Below are 22466 nucleotides of genomic sequence, written 5' to 3' on the forward strand. Positions count from 1 at the left end.
TCTCCCTTTGTGCACCTCTTACCCACACTCTTCTTTCTAAACAGGTGCAGTTGCCACTCAATAGACTTTAATTACCACTTCAAGGGCTCTCACCAGGGTCTGCTGGGAGGGTGGAGATGAATTTTCCTGAGGATTATGCGTATGTCTGAGTTCTTTCTAGTCAGATGGCAGTATTACTGTCAGTCTGTATCCTTGGAGAGGTTGTTTCTTCATCTTCTCTCTGCTTGTGTTAACAAAAAACAAAACTGCTGATGAAGGAAAAAAACAACCATTAGCTAGATTAATTATCAGGACAGCAAACTGGTCCAGAGAAAAATCATATGGACAACTTAAAACCAAACCAAAAAAACCCAGGAATCTAAGCTGGGCTCCTAAAACATTATTTCTGCTTGTAAATAAGAGACCCAATTTTCAGAAGTGGAGAGCTCAGCATCTCTAAAGATTTCTGTGGGAGACTGGGGTCTAAAAATACAAGCTGTTTTTTACCACTTTACCTTCTTTTTGCTCTGTGCTCTTCCCATCACGTCTCACTGGAGAAATGCACTGTTAATGCATCCTGCTGGTACCCTGGGGGATTCCTCCAGACTGAATGTGTCAGTTGATTTCTGTCTTCAGAATACTTTGCCTATGATGGAGAGTTATTCCCAATGTTTAGCTAGTAACATAACATTATTTTTATTAAGATCCTCTTCAAGAGACAATCCTGGAGTCTGCAGAGCAGAAGCTTATGTCTATTGCTTGGATCTGCTTGAAATTGTTTGCACAGCATGTGTGTATAAATGCAGAAGCACACATGAGTGCATGTTTATATGTGCTGATACATGCATCACTGGAAAAGATAGGAGCTGGATATGTAACAGTATCTTTTGGGGAAGGGAAGATTTCCAACTATTTAAAAATAGTTTTACTTTTGCTCAACATTAACATTTTAAATTTTTTTCATAAAATGAAAAGCAAGAAGGAGATTGCTTTATAGCAAATTAAGTAACGTTTTCTTCTGCCAAAATTTAAAAGTTTGTTTTCCTAAACAAGCAATTCAGCAAATTGGGGAAATACTTAGTGTAGCCAAATCTGCATTTTTTGCATATGTGTTTTCTGTGAAATATTTTGCCATGTTCCAAAAGAATGTAGTTATGCATTAGAAATTAAGAGACTACATGATCTATAAAGGCCAAAGCTCAGAAGATTAACTACATTGATATAAACAGCTACCCTTATATTGCTGTCCATGGAGCTGGGCCTGGCCTGCTCAGATCCCAGCCCCAGATGGTTGGGCACATGCAACATTTGGGCTTCTGTTTGGAAAACACTTTTGTATTGGTCCCTGTGCATGCGCTAGTGTCCATGCCAGAGCGCAATACAACAGAAAACACTGTAGCCTTAGCGTCCATGCGGGATACAGTCTGTGCTGAGCTCTTCTGCAGTCATGCCACTGAGCCAGCTTGTGTTTCTGGGTTAGTATCCAGGCACTCCTTATCCCTTGGGTATGAATAACCACACAGAGAGGTTCAGACACTGGGCTGAGGTTCTTACATGTGGTCATGTTTATGCACCTGAATGGCATTAGTTTCCTGTCCAACAGCCTGCCTCTGCGCGCTGCTGTCTGCACTCAGCTCTGGTCTTTTGTGGGTATCTGCAGTACAAAGACAAAAGAGGTGAAAGAAGGATAGGTGGACAACACTGATGGGAATATGCTGGTAAAAAAGCAGAGTAATCATAATTGCACCTCTGTCTTAAGACATCACTTCAGTCTCTGCCTGGGAATGCTGTTCTCCTCCTTTCCTTGGCTCTGAGTGCAGTTGTGACATACCAAAGTAATGTGCATGGCAACGTGGACTCAGCGTGGGACAATGCCACCGCTGGTCACGGTCGCCTCTAGGCAAAAGAAGAGGCTTGGCGGGATGCCGACAATAGAATTCTGCCTGTGCAAGCGCAATGTGTCTACAACACCTTCTCCAGGCTTTCTCCTCATTCAGGGGGAACCATTCCCCTGTTCTTCCTGTACATCTCCATCAGGAATCCTGCAATCCCTCCCTCACCTATTCCTGCCCTCCCTGGCACCTGGAGATCTGCCAGCCCTCCTGACTGCCTGTTCCTATTCTCATTTTCCCCTGGTCATCTCAGCCTATGTCCTTCTACTTCTCACTGTAGCTCCTTCTTTAGACTTCTAGTAACGTGGGTTGTTGGTAGTTGTTTTTTTTTTAATCCTGTCTTCCCCATCTCTTCCTACCCCTTTCCTCTCCTTGTGCATTTTGCTTTCCAGGCCCATCTACAACATGCTATCCTGCCATTTATGTGGGACTAGGATGAACATTGATCACAGCCATCTCAAACCCCTTGCTCTCTTTTCCCAAAGAGCCAATGAAAATGTCACCCATGAGATAATCATCATGTTGCTCACGTCCCTTAATTGCTCTCAAAGTACACATTGAGGCTGCAGGGCCTCTTTGAAAGGCAGGTTCTGGCCTTTGGCACATTATTGACAGGCTGTTGATAGGCCCCTTTGTTGAGGAGCAATTTTGTCCCTTTTGCTGTACAATTTTTTTTTTTTAAAGACAGCCCTTTCAGAGAGAGTAGATTTTTAAAATAGAGCCGAGCTTTGAATGAACAGGCACCAGACTTATTCCTGAGAAGCAGTGACATACATGTGAGATGAGAGCTACCAGCATCTTTCATGCAAGACTTCATACAAGAAATCAAAGCTAAGATGACTAATCATCCCTAATTGTTTTTTTTTTTCCTTCCCCCCTTAGCCCTGGTAATTAGATGTTTATTTGCAGTGTATTACTCAACCATTAGATGTCTTGTGTGTTCCAGTACATGGTCCCTGGTAAACAAGTAAGAGAAAGTTGATACTCAAGCTGTGCAGCAACCCATTTGTTTGGTGACTGGTGATAATTCTTTTGTTTTTCTAATACCTGCTGATTAAAAGGGGCTAAAATTCTTTCTGTCACAGCAGCCCTTCACTGTCTCAAAAGCCGCACAGGTCTGGGGCAATTGCTGGTGTGGGACTGCATGCCTGCTGAAAGGGAACTCTTGAGCACAGAACAAAGCACGCTTGCTCTCCCATTGCTGTCATGGGTAGAGATCCTCCATTAGCAGTGCAGAATCTCTGACACACAGCTGAGCAATTCTCACATCATCCACTGGATTCCAGTAGTACACGTGCATGCTTACTTAGCTATCTCTTTAATACAAAATTATTATAACATGCCTCATGTAAGCTGGCGTCCCATTGCGATGGATGCTGCATGTACACCTCAAGTTAGCCCTCATCAAGCCTGTTTAGCTAGGCTCCAGTCTCTGTCTAACTAGACTTTAAACACAATCCTTAGCAAAATCTCCAGGCTATAGGCCACTAAAAACCAAGCCTGAAAGAAATGAAATTCTTTCCTCTCTGAAACAATGTCCCTTGGAATGATTTTGCTGTTAATGAACCCCAGCTGAGCTGCTGTATTTTGGAGCTACCGGTGTGCATTTTAACAAGGAGTTCTCTGTGTGTGGATGCGCATCAACATAGCCAGCCCCCATAATGGAAGTCTGTTCAGCATTGTAAGTCCCGCATTAGGCTGTGCCTGTAGAAACCCCGGGAAGTTCCACTGAGACTGCCTGAAGGTAATCACCTCTCCCAGCCTCCTGGCTGTCCCTAACCAAGTGTTCTGCTTGCATCTATTCCAGGAAACAGCTCTGGAGATTATAAATTGTAGACCCTAATGCATTCACTAGCAACAAGGGGGGAAAATGCCATTTGATTATAGATGAAAAGGAAAAATGCAAGGGGCTTTGGTATTCAGAAAAATGTCCAGCATGCTGTGAATTGGTTGTTGGACTCTGTAAGCGGCTGGAAACCCTTGAACTTCATTGTTTTCTCTCAGTCAGTATAACCAAATCATAAGCAGTACTTGAAAAACATGGTCCACCTAGCATTTGTTATCACAGAATCCTATACGATTAGAATGATGCATCTTGGTACTTCCCATCATAGAAACTTATTACATACATTACATCCACTTAAATACATATTTTTTTGTGTAACAAACCCACATTTCACAGAGAGTAGAACATACATGTATTATTTAGATCAGTGCATGTTACACAGGATGGAGTCCATTCTATCAAAACTCAGGAAAAGGAGTTCTATCGAACCCATTCCCTTATTGATAGTCCGGTAAAAGAATATACTGCCTGTCTAAATACTAGAGCTGTGATGGAAAAAAATCAGCTAATTTATTTTTAAAAGTTGAGAATTTATTAATCAGCATCTATTGTTCTACCTACCTGCATTGCACTTTGTCAGGTTATGTAAAAGATGCACACACCTCTGTTGCCAAACACCTTCATCAACACGTAGTGAGAACTGTGCTAAAATAAAATGTTGGCTGGATTAGATGGAGTAGATTAGAAAGATGATAGAAGATCAGATGGGAAAAAATAAGACAATAAATAGGTCTGGCAAGATAGATGGATAATCTTCCTCTCGGGCCAAACATGACAAGATAATAACCTTTTCTTCTCTCTTGCTCCATTTGCTCTTGGATGTCTAGAGCTCTACAAATATCACTTAATTTGGTTGTCTTGTACCCCTGTGAAATGGGTATCACAATGTCCATTTTTACAGAGAGAGGAGCAGAGACACATTATTTAGGAATAGTTTAAGATTAGCATTGCAAAAATCAACCAAACTGTTCACTTTCGTGATTTGGATTTTAGCTCTCACAGTGCCTAGGGCAATCTGGTACGCTGAAGACTAATGAGTCTGATAAAATCGGAGAGCTACAGCTACATTTTCACAACTCACCTCTGCCATGACGTTTGCACAGCCAAGCCAGAGCAGGAGTGAGTCTTCACTTTCCTTCAGAGTGTATGCCTACTCCTTCATTCCCGTTCCCGGCTGGCAACAGTGACTACACACGGGGCAGGTCGCCAGAGCTAGGCAATGTTCAGAGCTAGATGCAGCTGTTGTGACTGCGCAGCTCTCCTTCTGCTCCCTTATCATGTTGTGATCTGGAGAGCAGACGTTGCACCTGGCAATGTTAATGGAAAGAGAGGGGATCAGAGTAACTTCCCTTCTGTCCCCTATCCCTTCAGCGTATCTGCTGCCTAGATTACTTCTGAGCAAATATAAACAACCTCTATGCGCAAATGATAAGCTCGTTAAACATTCAGGACTATGACAGCACATCTTGACTGAGAGAAGGCTTGTCTGTACTGCCATTTGCTCTTCTTGCTCAGGGAAAAATGCGATTGCCTCTGCTGGATTGAGTGCAAGGTCTGAGTCTGCAGCCTGTGAAACATTGGGACCTTCTCTGGAGCCTTTGCCTTCCAGATGGTAACATCTTAATTGAATGGGAGGTCCTAAGCGAAGTTTTCCATTGCTTTGTGCCATTGATTTTTCCACGTACATTCTACTGGCAACACAGAGCAACGGAATATTTGATTAGACAGAATAACAGACCACAGCATTAATAATTTTGTGAGTTTAACTGAAAAGATTCGCAGTTGTTCTCCCCAGGAACTATGCAATTTTCTCCTCCTTCTCAAGAGAAATTCTCCCTTCTCCTTTAATGGCAGGGTGTATTGCCATCTTAAGGCAGCAGGTACTGACTATTGCTTCTGATTTGAGGAGCTTGGATCCATACAATTTTCATTTGGGCTGGATTCTTGTAGGTGGAGTGTTCATCATGGCTCTGGATTTTCAAAAGAAGTTAGCAATTTTGGATGCCTTATATTTGTGTTAGAAACGCTTTGAAAAGGACCGATTACCAGAGGGGCAGGTGCTTAGTAGTCCCTGAAGATGGGGACTAATTGAGATATCTCATGCTGGGCACCTGAAAACATTAGATCCTTTTAAAATCATGGGGGGTGGGGGATTGTTTCTGAACATGAATTGGGAACACTGTGCGGCCTTAAGTAATTCAGGATAAACAGATCTTTGCATAGCATTATGGAGGCATCCTTGAGTCCTCAGTTCAGCCAAGTGCTTTACTTCGGGCATGTATTTGATTGCTGTGGGAGACAAGTGCTGAAGTTTCTGCAAGTGCGTTTGTATTTTTCTGAAGTGGGGCCTGATGTTGTGTAAATTTCTGAAGGTTCCTTGTATGAAAATTCCTCACTCAGTTTTCAAATTGAAATAAAATAAAAAGGCAAAATTCCCCCCTCCATCCCGAAGTGTGATGCTGAGTGGTAGGCACCACAAGGCTTTGCTGGCTTTCTGCACGTTCATGCATTCACATGCAGAGCAGCAGACTGCACCCTGAAATGTCTCTTCTTTGCGCTTCATAAAAACCCAGAGCCTGAGTCATGGACTGTGTTAGGTGTTGAGCAACCACAGAACAAAATGTCCATGCCCCAAAGAGATTACGGTCTCATGCAGCCAGGCTGCTCACAGCGATGATGTAGCTGTAGGGCTCGAATTAATGCAAGATTCAGCATGGTTGCAAACATGTACTTGAAAGAGAAACAATAACACAAATAAAACCCACCCAGCTCCTCCCCTTGTTAATCAACAACTTATTTGAAAAATCGTTGCTTGGCAACACTTATTAGAGCCTCCCCTTGCTGCTCAGAGGTTGTTGAAGGCAAAATCTTGGTATTGACCCTTAAAACAGTTGCACTTCTGCACAAACAGCCGTGCGGTCTGTTTATAAACAGGGGAAAACTGAAAACTCTATACTCATTATACACTAGGAAGGGGGCCAGATCTCGCAATCGAGACTCACAGGAGCCATCTGGTCTGTGCAAATAAGGGCTACTGGAGTCAGGGTGTGAGCTTGTAATGACTGTAGAATGTGAATAGCCCTATTCACGCAGGTAGGATAACAAGTACTAAGCTGCTAGCATGCTTAGGGCTCTGCTGAGTCAAATGAAAATGTGACAGTAAGGGTTTTTTTCCTGCTCTAGGGTCAAGCCTATAACTATGGGACCAAGGTTCTTCTTTTCTTTCAAGGCATGGGTTGTGTTTTCTGTTCATACAGTAGTCAGAGTAATGCATACTCGGTCCTGATTTGTCAGCAGTGAACTATGGCTAAGATGTTCAAAGCTGCTTGGAGGGCAATTCCCTTTAATCTCAGCAAGTACTGAAGACTCCAGATATCCTGGGCAGCCTTGGGATACTCAGACACAAATATCAACACTGAATATTGTTTAGTGTTCCCTAGCTATTTTTTTCTCTTCCTGTACTTTTCTAGGCTTAAATTTAGACAATTTTATCAATTAGAATGCCAGCATCTATTTTACTAAAGATAAGATTTACAAAGATATTTCAGCATCTAAAGAAAGATCATTTTAATAGAATTTGCCAATGAATTTGGAACTCAACTCCTACTGATTTTAAAGTGTGTTATATGCCTGAGTTGTTTTACAAATCCCACCAGGACCCTAACTTTTGTTCTAAACTAATTCAGGTTTAAAGAGATGTTAAACAATGATGTACTTTGATGCAACGTTATTGAATGATCAGAACTGTCTTTGAGGGAAGGCCTGCCTAAGCTACAGAATGTCTACATCAATTTTATCACCTGCTTTTCATCGCTTCTGTTATTTCTTTTGCTTCCCTAATAAAGGATTGCTCTGGAGGGGTCTGAATGTAGTATCTTAACAGAGAAAGCTCCCAGTGAGTAGAAAATCCAAATTCTTTGCTCAGAATTGTTCCTTAAGATCTCATTCCAGCCCTGATTCAGCGACATACCTGAATCCCGCTGAAGTGTTTGCTGAACTGGTAGGGTGGATGCATATGCTTAAAATGAAGCGTGTGCTTAAATGCTTGGCTGAGCCAGGGCCCGTGTGTCATGTTGTCCAATGGAGAGAATCAGGTTAGCTAGGACCACGCTTGTGTCGCAGTGCAGTGGTGGACCATGGCGCACACAGACACACACATATATTTAGTGCGTGTAAATGCAGGTGTTGGAAAGACACGGAATATAAAATTGCATGTGAATGCAGGTGTCTGTAGCAGGCATAGTGCCCAGCTCTGCATGGCAAGTTCAGGTGTCTGGGGCTGAACAAATCTCTGCAAGAGGGAGAAGATCCCAGACATTCTTATCCAAGCTCAAAAGCTATTGCAGATCTTGCGTCTGAAATCCACTCTCTTTTTCCTGCTGAGATTCCCAAGCGCCTCCTAGTTTCCCAGCTACTCGCAGCCTGAAACCCTACCAGATGCCATGATTGCAGTGGAAAAGCAGCTCATTACTGGAGTGGCAGGCGACGCACAGACAAATATTTGTGCAAGGCATACAGAGCCCAGAGACTAGAACACATTGTTTCTTGATGGGAGGAGGAAAGGGAAAGGAGGACTTTGCCTGTAGCAAAATTAAATAACAAAAATCTATACAGTGTTTATTTCTAGTGATACTTGCAATGTTTTCTTCCTAGCGGGCAATGTTGTAACCTCATGCCAGCTTGATTTTTGGTTTACACCTTTTGCTAAATATTTTAAGGGTCAGGAATTAAAATGAATTAAGTTCAGGTCTTACCCCGAATCCCCTGTTCTTCAGAGACCTCTGTGTATTAAGATTTCTTAGAAGAGAGACAGGATTGTATCCTTCTATGAGCTGTGCTTGTTCTGAGATCTACAGAAATTTGCTAGTAAAGAAAGGTGACAAAATATGCTCTAAACAAATTGAAATGTGACTTTGATTAAGCAATACATTGCACAGGGTACAAGATTTAGTCAACTTTGAGGATATTATACCATCTGTCCTAATAATTTTTATATTAAATACCAGATCTGATTAGGCAATTTCCCAGAGAATACAGACATAAACCCCAAAATGCAGGAACAGATATTTGGTGCAATATAATATTCTGGCTTCTCCTCAAGTTCTTTGGCATGCTTACATGGGGGCAAGAGATAAGAGACATGATTTCTTGCCCTTATTTTACAGCAGAACTCCAAAGGAAAAAGACATTACATTGATGTTATAAGAGATAGGACATTACAAAAAACGAACCTCAGTATTATGTTACGTTGAAAAAAGATCACAGATTGAGTCTCTGTGCAAACAAAGAACTGATGGGAGATGTTAAAAGATTTTAACAGGAAGATATTTCTCTGTTCAAATTCTACAGACAAGCATTTCCACAATTAGCTTGTTCAAAGTATATAACATATTTCTATGAAGGCTGCATGTATGTTCAAGGCCTTAAAGGAAATATCATTAACTTTCTTTTCAAGTGTTTTTCTTCCGCCCCCCCGCCAAATACGTAATTCAGAAACAGCAAATACAAATTTCCTTAAAATGGAGAATAGCTTGCTTTATTTTCCCCATAGAGACCAAGAATATTAAAAAAAATATACAGGTGGAAAGACAGGAGATAGATAGGGACAGTCTAAGCCTTGGATTATTTTGCTTTGTTGAGCCTCTGTTTAGCAAAGTATTTAAACATATGTTAAGCAGAGCTGGGTGAGTATTTTCAATGAATAGGGATTAATTTAGTGAATAGTCTCAGCTTCCAAAGATGGAGAAAAAATAAATGCAGCAAAGCTTTTCATTTGACAATAGCAATAAGAAATGCTTTATTTCCAAAGTGCTGGAACACTTTACTTTTTACATTTTATGTTTTTGATTTTCTAAGTGACATTAGTGGTTTAATAATCTAAACATGAAAAAAAGTTTTCAGATTTGTTCATGTTTCTAAAGTCAGCCAGAGTTAATCTTTTATTGTTTTAATTTTCTCAATATTAAAAAAAAAAAAAACTTTGTCTACTTTGATCCCACTGGATTTGGGGGGGTTTAAGCACTCCATGAAATGAAATCTATTATAATATAATCCATTGAACACTTCAATATAACGCGATCTATCAATGAACCCTAAAGGTACCCCTAAAGCAAGATATATTTTGAGTACTCAGACAGAATGAACTACTGAAGGAAAATATTTTTTAAATAAGTGTTCTCTGAAGAATTTACTCTCAGCAGCATCCTAGTGAAACAGCCTGTTTCTCCAACAAATTGGAGAATTTTAAGAAATACTCTGTGCATGAAAATTGATATTACTCTACCAGCCAGCCACATTTTAAAACAATAATTTAAAATTTTTCAGCACAAAGCTTTGATCTCAGACAGTGTAGATTACAGTCGTATTCATACAGTCTTTCTTGGCTTCCTGAAGTATTTCTCTCCCTGCCCTACCCCAAACCTGAAGCTGTGAGTGTATCTTACCTGGGGCTGTCAGGGCTATTCCGCAAAGCGCAGCTAAATCTACTCCGGTCTCCCCTTCCACCGCATTTAGCCCTTGGCTCTCAGCCAGACACCAACTTTGCTAATTACAGCCCGCCTCCCAAATGCCCCTTCGCGATACAGTTGGGCGATCTTCTAGCGTTTGCGTGTGCCTCCCCAGCCGGCGAGCGACCCCCGGCCCGGCGCGGGCGTTTCTGCCCCCGCACTGGCCCGCTGCGGGCTGCTGCGGCTGTGCCAGCTCTCCCTGCTCGCTCGCCTTCCTCATGCCCCCAGACACCACTTGCTCGAGTTCCCTTCGCGGCTGGACTCACCCCGACCCTCTCCGTGCCCACCGAGCAGTCCAGCGTCGCTTCGCAGGCTCTGCGATGGGGCGGCCGGCGACCCGGCGGCGCATCCCCCGGCGGCGCGTCCTGCCCCGAGCTGCCGGGTGCGGGCTGAGCGGGGCAGGCGACCCGGGCCGGCCCGCTGCCCTCTACCGCTGCCCGCTGCCCGCTGCCCGCTGCCGCTGCCCGCTGCCCGCTGCCCGCTGCCGCTCCGGCGCCGGCGCCGCTCGGGCCCTGTCCGTGGTGCTGATCGCGGCTCCGCCAAGCAGGGGCGCGCCGGCGGCCCGGCCCGCTGCCCCTTCCCCTTCCCCTTCCCCCTGCCCCCAGGGCAAGGGCCGGGGGAAGGCAGCCCCGCCGCCGCCCCGGTCCCCAGCGTCCCCCGGAGCCCCGCAGACCGTCCCACTCCAGCCTGGCCGGGATCCCTCTGCCTAACCCGCCGCTCGCGGAGTTGTCCTCTGGCTCCCCGGCAGAGGCGGGACCGGCTCCACAGGTGGCCAGGGCGCCCCTCGCCTCCCCCGAGGCGCCCGCAGCACCCCCGGCTCAGCCCAGCCCTCTCCGCCCTCGGCCGAGCCTGTCTCCGCACCCCTGCCGGAGCTCACCTGTCCCTGGGTCACCTTTGGAAGCACAGGGGCTGGGAAGGCTGCCCTGCCTCTGCCTCTGGGCTTTTATGATCCACCGGGAGGGGGGGGAGGCAGGAGGAGCACCCAGGCGGAGACTCTTCCCTTTGGCCAACGAGAGGCTGCTTTTCCTTGCAAATGCACAGATTGCACAGATTACATCATGGAGAGCTGCCTGTGCTTCAGTGTAAAAGTCTCCTTCTCACGTAAAGGCGGGTTGGAGGAGCGATGGCAGATTGCAACAGGTCTGTCTATTAGAGTTGCTGCGCCTGGACCCCTTGGAAATAGGGCGGTGGGGAAGAGAGCTAAGGAGCTGTCTCCATGCAAGACACCGACTACATGTGCACAGGCAGGAAAGCCTGCAGGGGCCCAACAGAGCCAGTGAGATTCTTCCTGTCCTTAAATCTGATTGAAGACCTACACATTTTGCCTTGTGGACAGAAGTTGCTCAGTATCTCCCAGGACCAAGCCCTAAGCAGATAGAAAACCTGTTCTTTCCATCTTACCACAGTGTGCCTCAGCCTGTGTTGCTCCTGTCCTCTTATGTCCCAGCCCAATGGATTAGCCAAGTCATACTCTAACTTCTTAGCCTTTATCATACTTTTTCAGAGCTTACACAAACAACCACCCCTCCATCTCTTCCCTGAGATACTGAGCAGAATTGCAAAGTCAGATCCGAGTATTTGGAATCCATTCGGTTCTCCTGTGTTCCTGGTGCCAGGAGGTCAGACAGCTATTCCCCTGAGTGTGCCAAAGGACAGATCACTCTTCAGTGAGAACAAATTTATTTCCTAACCCTTCTACCCAGGAGCACACATATATTTCTGACTTTGACTCGAGGGTGTCAGCTGGCACAGATTGGTGTTGTGCCTGTTAGATTGCAAATGCACAGGTTGCAGGCATCAGATCTTCAGGATTGCCCTAGATTGTCCTAGACGGTCAGTACTCTGAGGTAAAGCTCTGTCTTCTGGTGTATCCTGCGCACAGGATTTATTATTACACAATAACACTGGAAAAATAATCACTGATTGTAAAATTAATGAGCTAGTATCAACATGATCCAAAGTTAAAGCTTTGGTCTAGAAAACACTTGAGATACAAATTCAGATCTGATTTTTGGAAATTTCTGCCTGCTAATAATGGATGGAATGAAACTGCTGTGGGTAAATACTGGGCTCTTAAGATCTGGATCCAAAAGCAGATGACAGGAAGGGAGCCCCTTTTCAAGGGACATTGGATGCTACTCAAATTATAGCACGTTTGTAATAAAGCCAGGTGCTCTGTTTCCAGCTCCTTTTCCTCTGGCCTTCAGTGCCATTGTGGATTATGGGCCAAATCTTTTGGCTGGCTTATATCAGCCAAGAATCTGACCAGCAACTGCGACATTTCTGTTATTGCCTAAGATAAAAGATGGCTTTGAGGAGAATGTACCTGTGTTCAACATGATTCAGCGAGTACACTGGGAGGCTCAGACACTGATCTCCTGAAGGAGGAGATGGAGACTGAGCAGTACCTGATGACCTTGGAATGCATTAGTCACAGCATGAAGAATGGAGACTGGTAAAAGAAGGTGTTACAGCCTTGCTAGTGCCTGGCCTTGAGCATGTGTTGTGAGAGATTTTCATTCAGGAGGAGCCAAATCTGGAAGCTTTTGCTCTGGCTTTATCCAGGCAAAGCAAGCAGGAAACCTGAAAAGGACTCGAGCTGAAATTGTTAACAGCACCTTAAGGAAAATGCTCAGAGGTGCCTGTATCACTCCAGAATATACATCAAACTGACACTAAGTGATACTTGGGTACCTAACTTCCTTAGAAGACCCTACTAGGCAGGACATACAGAGTCAGTGCTTATGGCTGTTACTGTCCAAGCTGGATCTCTTCATCCTTTTCTTCATTTTCTCTTTACCTCATTTGCTCACCAGGACTCTCCCAATTTGCTCTCAGTTCAGTCTTAATGTGGTCACTACTGCTGTCCCCCAGCCCAGAGCTGCAGCTACAAAGTCATCTTTGATTTCCCTCCAGCTTTTGCCACCAAGTTTTTGCTCCTGAGTCAAATGGAGAAAGGCCCCACTGAGGGTAGAGAAATGGCCACTAGGAATGATCAAGAATAAACCAACTAGCTGCACATCTATGAAGAACAGCCATATTGCAGCAGAGCTGGGTCCACAAGGGAGGGAGAAGAATACATGCATCGCCTGGCTTTCTGAGAGCTGTAGCCTCTTCTTTTAGAGGTGTAGGACCAACACTTTGGACTCAAGTCCTCCCTGTGCCAGCTAGCTAGTAATTTGGGCCACCAATTTTGACATGGCCCAGTTGAGACTTCAGAAACTTGATTTTCAAAGGGATCTGAGTTGTGAACACGAGATGTTCCTGAGTCAGGACCAAACTGTCTCCAGCTCAACAACTGAGATATTCTTCATTCAAAGGATGCGTTTGAAATGTAGGGCTTACTGCAAGAAGAGACCTGGAAATTCACTGCATCTATGGCACAGATTCATTCTCTCTGGGCTTTTCCACTTTGTGAGGCTCTTCTGGCTCACTCATTTGCATTCTAGGTTTGCTTCAGTGGGAGAAGGGATTGGACAGATTTGTCTTGTGGAGAAAGTCTGGCATGAACTTAGAAGCCACAACAGGAAAGGTCACCGTTTTATTTAATTTTTTCAAGTTGTTTTCCATCCCCTACTCAGAGCAGCCCTTGCAGCTTGGTAATTAGCAACAAAGTGAAGGGGGAGTGAGCTGGACTTTGGCCCCAGCTGACCTGATTCATACAACATGTCTGATTAATGCACCTGGTCACATGGCAGCTGCCAGCGACTTGTTGCTGGGCATCCAGAGGTTTCCAAGGGAACCGCTCCTCTCCTGCCGAAGCTCCTCAACAAGTGAGGGAGAGCAGCGGTTCAGAGGGCCTGAAGCCCAGCCAGGCAGGAGACAGGAGAGCAAAGGTGTTTCTGTGTGGAGAAACACCCAAAACAGAAAACGCCTGCACCGAGTTTAGTGACTCTCCGAAGCAGAGCGGCTCTGACGAAGACCTTTGAGCAGAGCCCTGCGCAGCGCACGCGAAAATCCCTGAGCCACCGGCAGTCGCCTCTGCACGCAGCCCTGCTCAGCCCTCCCCGCTACCCTTCGCCGCACATGCACACACACCCCTTGCGCACACGTTCGTAGTTGCTACACACCTATGCCAGCCCACGCACACGTCTCTCATGCAGAATCCTGCATCCGCCCCATCAAACCACAGACACATTACAAACAAAACAACAGCTACGTGCTAATAGAGACACCCCCACCTCCAATCTCCATGTATTTTCCTCTTTTCCCAAAGGGGCTCCAGCACACATCTGAGACCCCTTTCCTGCGGCAGGGACAGAGACTGTCTTTCATATTACAAAGACCCTTATGGGCAGAGATCCGCTCCCCTAGAAAGCCTTCCACCACTGCACACGCGGATACGACCTACCGATGCAGACTGGCACAGAAAGCTCCCACGTAGACCAGTCTCATCGCCGTCCCCAAAGATTTCTCTCCCTGCACACACAGCTGGAGCGCTGCCTACACACAGGCGTGGCAGCTTCCACACACACAGCCCCTCTTCACACCCCCTCCAGACACATGCACCTCCTTACACACGCACACACACACACACACACACACACACACTCTGTACCACTTGCAGGCATCTCCCTCTGTGCAGGTACTTCTGCAGACCTACCCTCACACTCTTGTTTGTAGCCATTCCTGCACGTGTGCACAAACGTGCGCTCACACTTTCATTCCGCATGCCCCTCAGTTTGCGTGCTCGGGAGAGACGTGCACCCTGAGCGCAGAGCCACTGATGCACATTTCAAGATCGCTTCCTCGGTGTGCACAGGTAAATGCAGACGCAGTATCCACCAGCGCACCCTGACACCTCTCCCTACTCTGACAGGAAGGGACTTCTGCCACCGTGCATCACCCATGGATGCTGCCCCTTGCACTGTCTCGCAAGCCTGGTGTGCGCTGCGCACACGTACACAGGCCAGCAGTTCTTGGCAGTAAAAATAAAGTCCCTGAACTAGCAAGCGCAGCTAAGTTGGCAAATAGCACTGCTCTGTAATACTAGTCTTCCAAATAGACTAACAACAGCCTCTCTTTCCTCTTTTCCCTTTCACCATGACAGAGGAAGAGGGGAAGGGCATGTATATCAGTACTGTGTGTTCTAACAGGAACTTTCCAAGGTTGTTTATACCGCTCCAGTTTTGTTAGCCATGGGGTAAGCATTAGCAGCAACCAGACTCCAGAGGTTGTTAACACTGTGCCAGGAGACCTTCCATACAGACCTCACATACACCTGATCCTCGGCTGGGGAAAGTCAGCTTCATTCAGCTGATTTTTGTAGAGCAACACTGATTTATCCCTGCTGGCACAATGGTTTGAATTGCTGAAGGACATGAACACTCAGGGAAACATGTCTCAAGTATGCTGTTTCCATGCACTCCTTACCTTTCAAAATCTACTGTTAAACCTTACTCCTTCTCCTTTTTCCCAGAAAGGGATTGCACCCTTGCTACCTCTCTGGAACACAGTGCTTTTGGGAGATGCTTATCCAGCATCTTTTATCTAATCTTCCAGACTAGAACATGTGTCTGCAAGAGTGTAAGATGTGAATGGCTTCACGGAGCAAACTGTATCCAGCTGGGAAGAGAAGGATTCAAAGGATCTGTTCCTCTGCCAGTTAACTCAGTTTTACACCATACCAGAACTTTTGATACCAGCTTTTGATACAGGAGGTGTTCCAAACAGAGAAAAAATATTACTTGGACAGAGCTCAAAGGCTTAGGCAAGGGAAGGCATGTTCAAAACTGCCTGTATGACAGTGTAAGGTAATGCAAACATGAATATACAACTCCACCTAGGGCAGAAAAGGATACAAATGAACAATTGCTTTTAAGATGCAAGGTCTCTGTATAAATGTAAATGAGGACTCAGACATATTTGTGTCAGGGTGAGCTATCTCTCAGTGTGTTCAAATTACGCTTGTGAGCATGCATGCCTGTAAAAGTACAAGGGCATGTTTATGTGTAATGAACCCACTTTTAATGAGGTGTCTGCAAAAGGCACAATTGAGTAGCGGCAGAGTATATTCATGCCTCAGGGGAGAGCGTGGACGTCTCTATCTCAGTAGCTTTATCTCTGTGTTGTACTAAACCCCATGTGCATGTACTTGAACTTGTGACATTGAGAGCATCAGAAATATAATGAGGAGAAAGAGGTCATTCAGACAAACTCGCCTGTGCTTGGTTGAGTTTGTGCTCGTGTCTCAAGTAACAGACTCTCAGCTGCTGAAGCAGCTAAAAGGAGAATATTGAAAAAATAAAGCCTATGCGAACTGAGTAAACAAGAAGCTTGGGAACTGGATCTTTCAGGGGCTAGAGCAGCCTGTAAGCAGAGTTCAAGAGAAAAAATAAAATAAATAAAAACAAACCAGCAAACCAGAGTATTGGAAGCAATATTTTCATAAGCATTAAAGTAGATCCCATGTTCCATTTTCGAAAGCGGCTTTAACACTTAGAAGTCAAAATCACATGACCTTCCAATAAAATCTAGGATTCTATGGCCTTTAGATATTTTAAATGCTGTTTCTCACAATACGACAAGTTGCCGCCCCAGTGAAATTACCAGGAAGCAAGTTTGAAACAAACAAAAAGAAGTGCTTTTTCACATAGCACATAATTAAATTTTGAAGCTCATTTGCCACAGGATGCTGTGTAGACTGAAAGTATAAATAGGTTCAAGAGGTTTTAGACAAGTTTATGGAGGTTTGGTCTATCAGTGGCGATTAAACTTAATAGTCTGGATGCAACGTCCAGGCAGTCCTTGCAGATTGCTGGAAGCTACAAAACTAGAGCTAGAAGAAGCCTTGTTCTTTATATGGCGTATCCTTGTATAGTGTCCTAAGCATCTTCCTCCAGTTATGGTCAGAGATGGGATACTGGGATGGGGCACCTCTGCTGTGGATCGGTCCGATCGTGTTCTTGTTCCTAAACACACTGTCAATTATTGTTTTAGGATTTCAGAGGGATCTTTACAAACAGTCATTTAGGAACTCTAATCTTTAGTGATTCTCATCTCATTTATTCTGCTGCAAGTAAGATGTTTTTGCCACACAGACTAACAGAATTGCACCTCTGCAGAACTCACCTCACATGGTGAATTCCAAACAGTTAATTTGGGGTCATTTGGCACTGGATTTGACTCCAGTATCTGCTCTGTAGAGAGATTCCAGAATAAAGTGGAGAAAACAAGGCTTTAGATGGCACAAGAGTACACATTGCTGTGTAACAAGACAGTCAGATTCAGGTCCCACCACATTTATTAGAAACAAATCCAGAAAACCTATTTTTAGGAAATGCCTACCTGCCCTTCCCAGGAGAAAAGTAAACTGCATATGAGGAAAAGCGTAGGGGCAAATTCTGCTCTCCTATGCAGTGGTGTCAGTGTGAAGCATCTCCGGCAAGCAGAGAGTCGCTCAACTAGTGCAGAATCAGGCCGACAATTAGTGAGCACTAAGGTCTCACAGCGCTGATTGGAGAGGTTAAATCCAGAGAAACTCCACTGATGTGGGTTGAGTTACCACAAACTGATACTAATACTGATCTGACTGGGGCTACCTGAGGCAAATGCCAATGTTTGGTCACTGTATATCCAAGACAGAAAATAGCAAGCCTTGGCCCATTGGTATCTATATGTTTTGTAGCGTTTTGCTTCTGGTAGAGGATAGCGATGCTTCCACAGGAAAGACGTGTCCCTTCCAATATATAAGATCAAATGACTGATAATTGTTCTGTGTGTGTAGGTACATGTCCCTCTCACGGGGCATCCTGGAGACCATACTGGTCCAAACCATAACAAGCTTGCTCTGCATTTATTTATGTCCCTTCTTCATTCCTCTTTCCCTTCTATCCTTATTTCTCCTCATCCATATTCCTTCTCTTCTGCTCTTCTCTTCCCCTCTCTCTCTGTCCTGCCCTCCCTGCACCCACTCCAACTCAAACACCCAAGCCTTTTTTTGGATGAAAATGATAAAAAATAAACCCCTTGTGAGGAGTTGCAGTATGTGCTCTGCCAGAGAGTGGTCTTATTCATTAAGGTAATGGTCTTGTATGCATTTGGGCATGTTATCAGTAACACTCTAAAGGGAAATGGACTACTTAAACCTATTATATCACTGCTTTATTCACCATGTGCTGCCATTTACCTCCTATATGACGCTGGGCTCTAATAGCACCAGTTCTGAGAAACCCTGCACATTAGCCACAAGCAGCTCATTAATCCACTGTTTCCATTCTTGCAAAAAAATGGGCTCCAACCACATGAGAGCTCAGATGCCGAGTGCTCAGCCAAAAACAAAACAGCTTTGTTGTGCCAGCAGCTCTGAGGTAGCCCCAAACAGAACAGCACTTTCTGCTGATGAGGCACAGAGGGATCCGAGGGCTGAGGGGACAGGGATGTGCACTGGGGAATGGGACAAAGCTGCCAGCCTGCAGCTGCTGCAGGAAGACTTGGAGAATCCGTTTTCCGGGGGCTCCAAGCCAGACCAGTGTAGCCTTCATTAGAGGCAGGTCCTGGCTGTTGAGTTGAGCTTTGGCCTGGCTGCAGCTCAGTCCCAGGGTATCAATTGTCCCAGACAGAAAAAAGGAAAGAGGAGGCACCTCTGGAGCTCTGGGATGGGGAGCCTGTGATCAGACAGGGGACTGAATGCTTCAGTGTTGGTAGAATGAATTCCGAGCAGGTACAATGAGACCTTCCTTGAGAGTCCTTGAAGAAAATGAAAGGCCCCATGTCCCAGCCCTGAGCCACAAATCTCTGAGCCTTTTTGCTTCTTTTCAAACACACAGCAGTTCCGGCATAAGAAAGTAGTCACATCTGCTTCATCAAGGAGAAGAGCTCTGCTAAGGGCCCAGGCTTTCTCTCCTTAGTCCCCTGCTTGCACCACGCTGAGGAGGCAAGCTGCTCCATCTCCTGGCTGACTGCGCTCCCTGTCCAAGCCCACTCTGTCTCAGGGCAGAGCTCACTACAGAATGGTGCAGGTGTCTCCAAGCAAGCTTATTTCTGCTGAAACCTCCAAGGCTAACAAACAAACCCTTCTGATTACAGGAAGGTGCAAGGCTCATGGACAGGAGCTTGCATAAAAACAACTGCTCATCCATGTGGGAATAATAAAAGAACATCTGTGTCCTCAAAACAGACACAGACAAGAGGAACAAGAGGGAACACTTTTTAATGACTGGGACTTCAGGAATCTGGGATCTGTTCCTCTGGGGCCCCTTGGGTCACTTTTTCCTGTTTTACCTACCCAAATGGCTGCTACTCCCTAACTGCAGATCCCTGCTTTCCCACAGGACAAATGGAAATACAGAGGCAAGAGGATCTGGTCAGGGTCACTGGTGGAAACAGGAGCAGAACCCAGGAGTAAGCGCAGTATTTAACAACCCCTCTCTGAGCCTTGCAGTATTAACTACTCGTTCAATAATTCACAGCTCTGCTGTGACCCTTGTCAAACCATCCACCCTCCTCTTCAAAGTTACGGAAAGCTGTTGCAGAGGCAGTGAGAACTAGAGATGCAAATGTTGACCTTGAGGACCTACAACATGCTGCTAATGCCTGCGATCCCCTCCTAGCCAAAGAGACCCTTCTTCCAACTGGAGGGTAGAGATTCAGGAACCCACAGAGGAAGGGGAGCTGAATACAGGATTCAGCACTGGAGATGATGTGGGGAAGGACTAATCACAAGAGACTGTCATCAAATGATTGATCCTGTCTCCTGATTCAAGATCCCAGCTGCTGCTTCTGGCCAGCCAGCAACTCCCCCTCCCCGCAATCACTACCTGCCTTCCAAATGTGCACAGTTCTGTCCCACTCCCAAAGTCACTGATGTGCACGTGTTGCTTTTTTTGGGATGGCTTAATAAAAAAACTTAGCAGGGAAATAGGGCTTAGGAGATGTGCAACTGAATTCATTTCTGCTCTCAGGCGAGGACTGAAGGCATGAATGAAGTGGGAGGCAAGGACTAGAGGGCAGCTACTGGTGAAAGCACTCCTGCCCGGCTGGGCGATGAGCTCTGCTCAGGAGAGCCAGACAGTCACACAGCTCACACTGCCCAGGGAGACCAAGGCTGATAAAATACCTATTGCCAAAAGGAAATGTGATTACAGGCCTGATCCTGTGCCCTGCCTGTTTCTGTGTCTAGGCAGGATGGGTCACAGCGAGTGCAAAGCTGAGAGGCACTTACAAAAGCATTTAGTCTAACACAAAACATTCTCTTGGGGCACACGGGGGATGGAGCAAGGCGGACGGACTCCTCTCCATTGAGCTGAGTTTCATTGAAATCAATACGTTATTATGGTAGTGACTCCAGCCCTTAATATTCTACCTCTGAACAGTATCATGTTCGTGCTGAACAAGGAAAACTTAGGCTAGGCATTTGGGAAAATTCTTTGCAGTGATAAGAATAGTTAAGTCCTGGAACAGAGCATTGGGAATGGGATACAATTTCCAGACAAACCTCTTTCGAAAGGGATGTGGGGCAGGGAGGGAGCCGTACAGCAGCAGGATGGGACTTCTTTTCAGTCCTATTCCTGGTCTAGTGAAACACATATAGAGCAGAAAGTTTTACAAGTGCGGCTGTGTGATCTTCTGACAGCTCTTTGAACAACATGGGTGACAGGCCTTGGCTTCAGGCTATCTCTGCAGCTTTCCCACATCTCTTCTCCAATTCCTAGCTGAAGCTCACCGGCTAACTGCCATGTAAAACAGAGCTGCAAATCCCCTCTCCCCCACCCCTTGCATGTCTCTGCCTCTCACTGCCCCACCTGAGGCCTGTTTTCTCTTTTGATGCCTCTAATGAAACTAAGTGGCTACAACCAGAAAGTTTCCACTTCCTGCCTCTGGGCTGATTACTGCAGAGCTGACACAGGCAGCATCCTGCGCCGGAGCCTCAATGGATGGGAACTCTCAGGGGAGGGGATAAAGTAATGCTCCGTGCCCTCTGCTCCTCGAGCACCATTAGAGTGCTGCCTGCCTAACCTGGCGACCTAGGACAGCAGGACCTCGCCAGCCTGACTTCTGGGGCCAAGGCATCTGGAAAACATGCGCTAGTGCACGGATGCATGATATCCTCTGCAGTCCTTGACGGCTCATCTCCCAGGCTTCAGTATCCGAGCCCAGAAAAGAATAAGCAGAGTTCCTCTATCAGCCTCGCTGCAGCAAAGTCAGCCTGTGTTGCTAAAGGGGGAGCTGGTCTCGCTTGCTATTTTTGTGCGTACTTAATACTGTCTAGAGACACTTCTCCACAGTCCTGGTGGACGGACTCCTGTTTATGCCTTGAGCTGGGACAGAAGGAGCAGCTGCATGGCAATGGTCCATCTCTTCAACCACTTCTGCCCAGCCAGCCTTGTCTTTGAAAGCTCCACAGCGTGGGGTGACGGAAGGGGCCAGCACTTGGGCCCACATAGGCCCTGGCTTTCCTGGTGACAAGAATTTCTACTAGAGATTTCCAAGAGTTAACTGAACTTTTCCAGAGCAGCCGCTAGCTTTCTGCCCGGCTAGAAACACTGAGGCTGTGTAAGCACCAGCTGAACTCACTAGGATTTCCAGGTGACCAGGACATCCTGAAAATCGTACTTTCTGGGTCTTAGATGGCAGGCTGCTGCCATGTCAGCCCCCTTCCTCCTCCCTAATTCAGGAACTGTGAGTGCGCACTCAGAACTTGTCTCGATAGCTCCAGGTAAGGTCAGTGCCAAATACCTCCAGGAAATAAACGATGTGCTCCTCAGCAGTTCAAGCACGAACCAATTCATCACACACAAGGTTCACCCGCCTATTGCTCCTGGCACCTCTCCTGCAGGCTGCCCCTTGTGAAACTTTACTCCAGATTTCTCCTTTAGCCCATGTACTTTCATCCTGCATGTGAATCAAGGGCTTCCCAAGTAATCTCCTGACCCCTTGCAACTACAGCCCTATTCTCAGCTGGACTTTGTCTCAGATCAGGGCTGGTTGACCCACGCTGCCTGGCCCTTACACAGATGGCTCCTGGGTTACACTCTTACACCTCTGAGCTGCTGGCCACTCCTGGAAAGCTGGGCCTGTGACAGCAGGGCTCAATTTCCCTCCATATCACCTTGCTGACACGAGGGGAAAATAAACAAGATTCTGCTCAGCACTGCAGAGACCAACTGCTCCAGTGTTGCCAGGCAGATGGGGCCCAGGAAGGGACCATCTGTTCCTGAGCGAGGCCTTAAATTTCTCCCTGCAAGATCCTGGGCTGAGGATATCCAGAAGAGTTTGATGGGAGCAGAGGCACAGGGGAGCAGC

At 46.0% G+C, this 22466-nt stretch overlaps 1 long non-coding RNA gene across 1 annotated transcript; it reads right to left on the reverse strand.

The window, feature by feature from the left end:
- Window positions 1–512: 512 nt before the first annotated feature.
- On the reverse strand, window positions 513–4882 carry LOC106484484 (uncharacterized). Its single transcript, XR_001292570.2, has 4 exons — window positions 4799–4882; window positions 4279–4362; window positions 1554–1633; window positions 513–625 (listed from the first exon to the last, which is right to left on the reverse strand). It is a non-coding gene; the product is annotated as an uncharacterized lncRNA (long non-coding RNA).
- Window positions 4883–22466: the final 17584 nt, after the last annotated feature.

This window comes from Apteryx mantelli, chromosome 30 (assembly GCF_036417845.1).
Source record: "Apteryx mantelli isolate bAptMan1 chromosome 30, bAptMan1.hap1, whole genome shotgun sequence".
NCBI lineage: Eukaryota > Metazoa > Chordata > Aves > Apterygiformes > Apterygidae > Apteryx > Apteryx mantelli.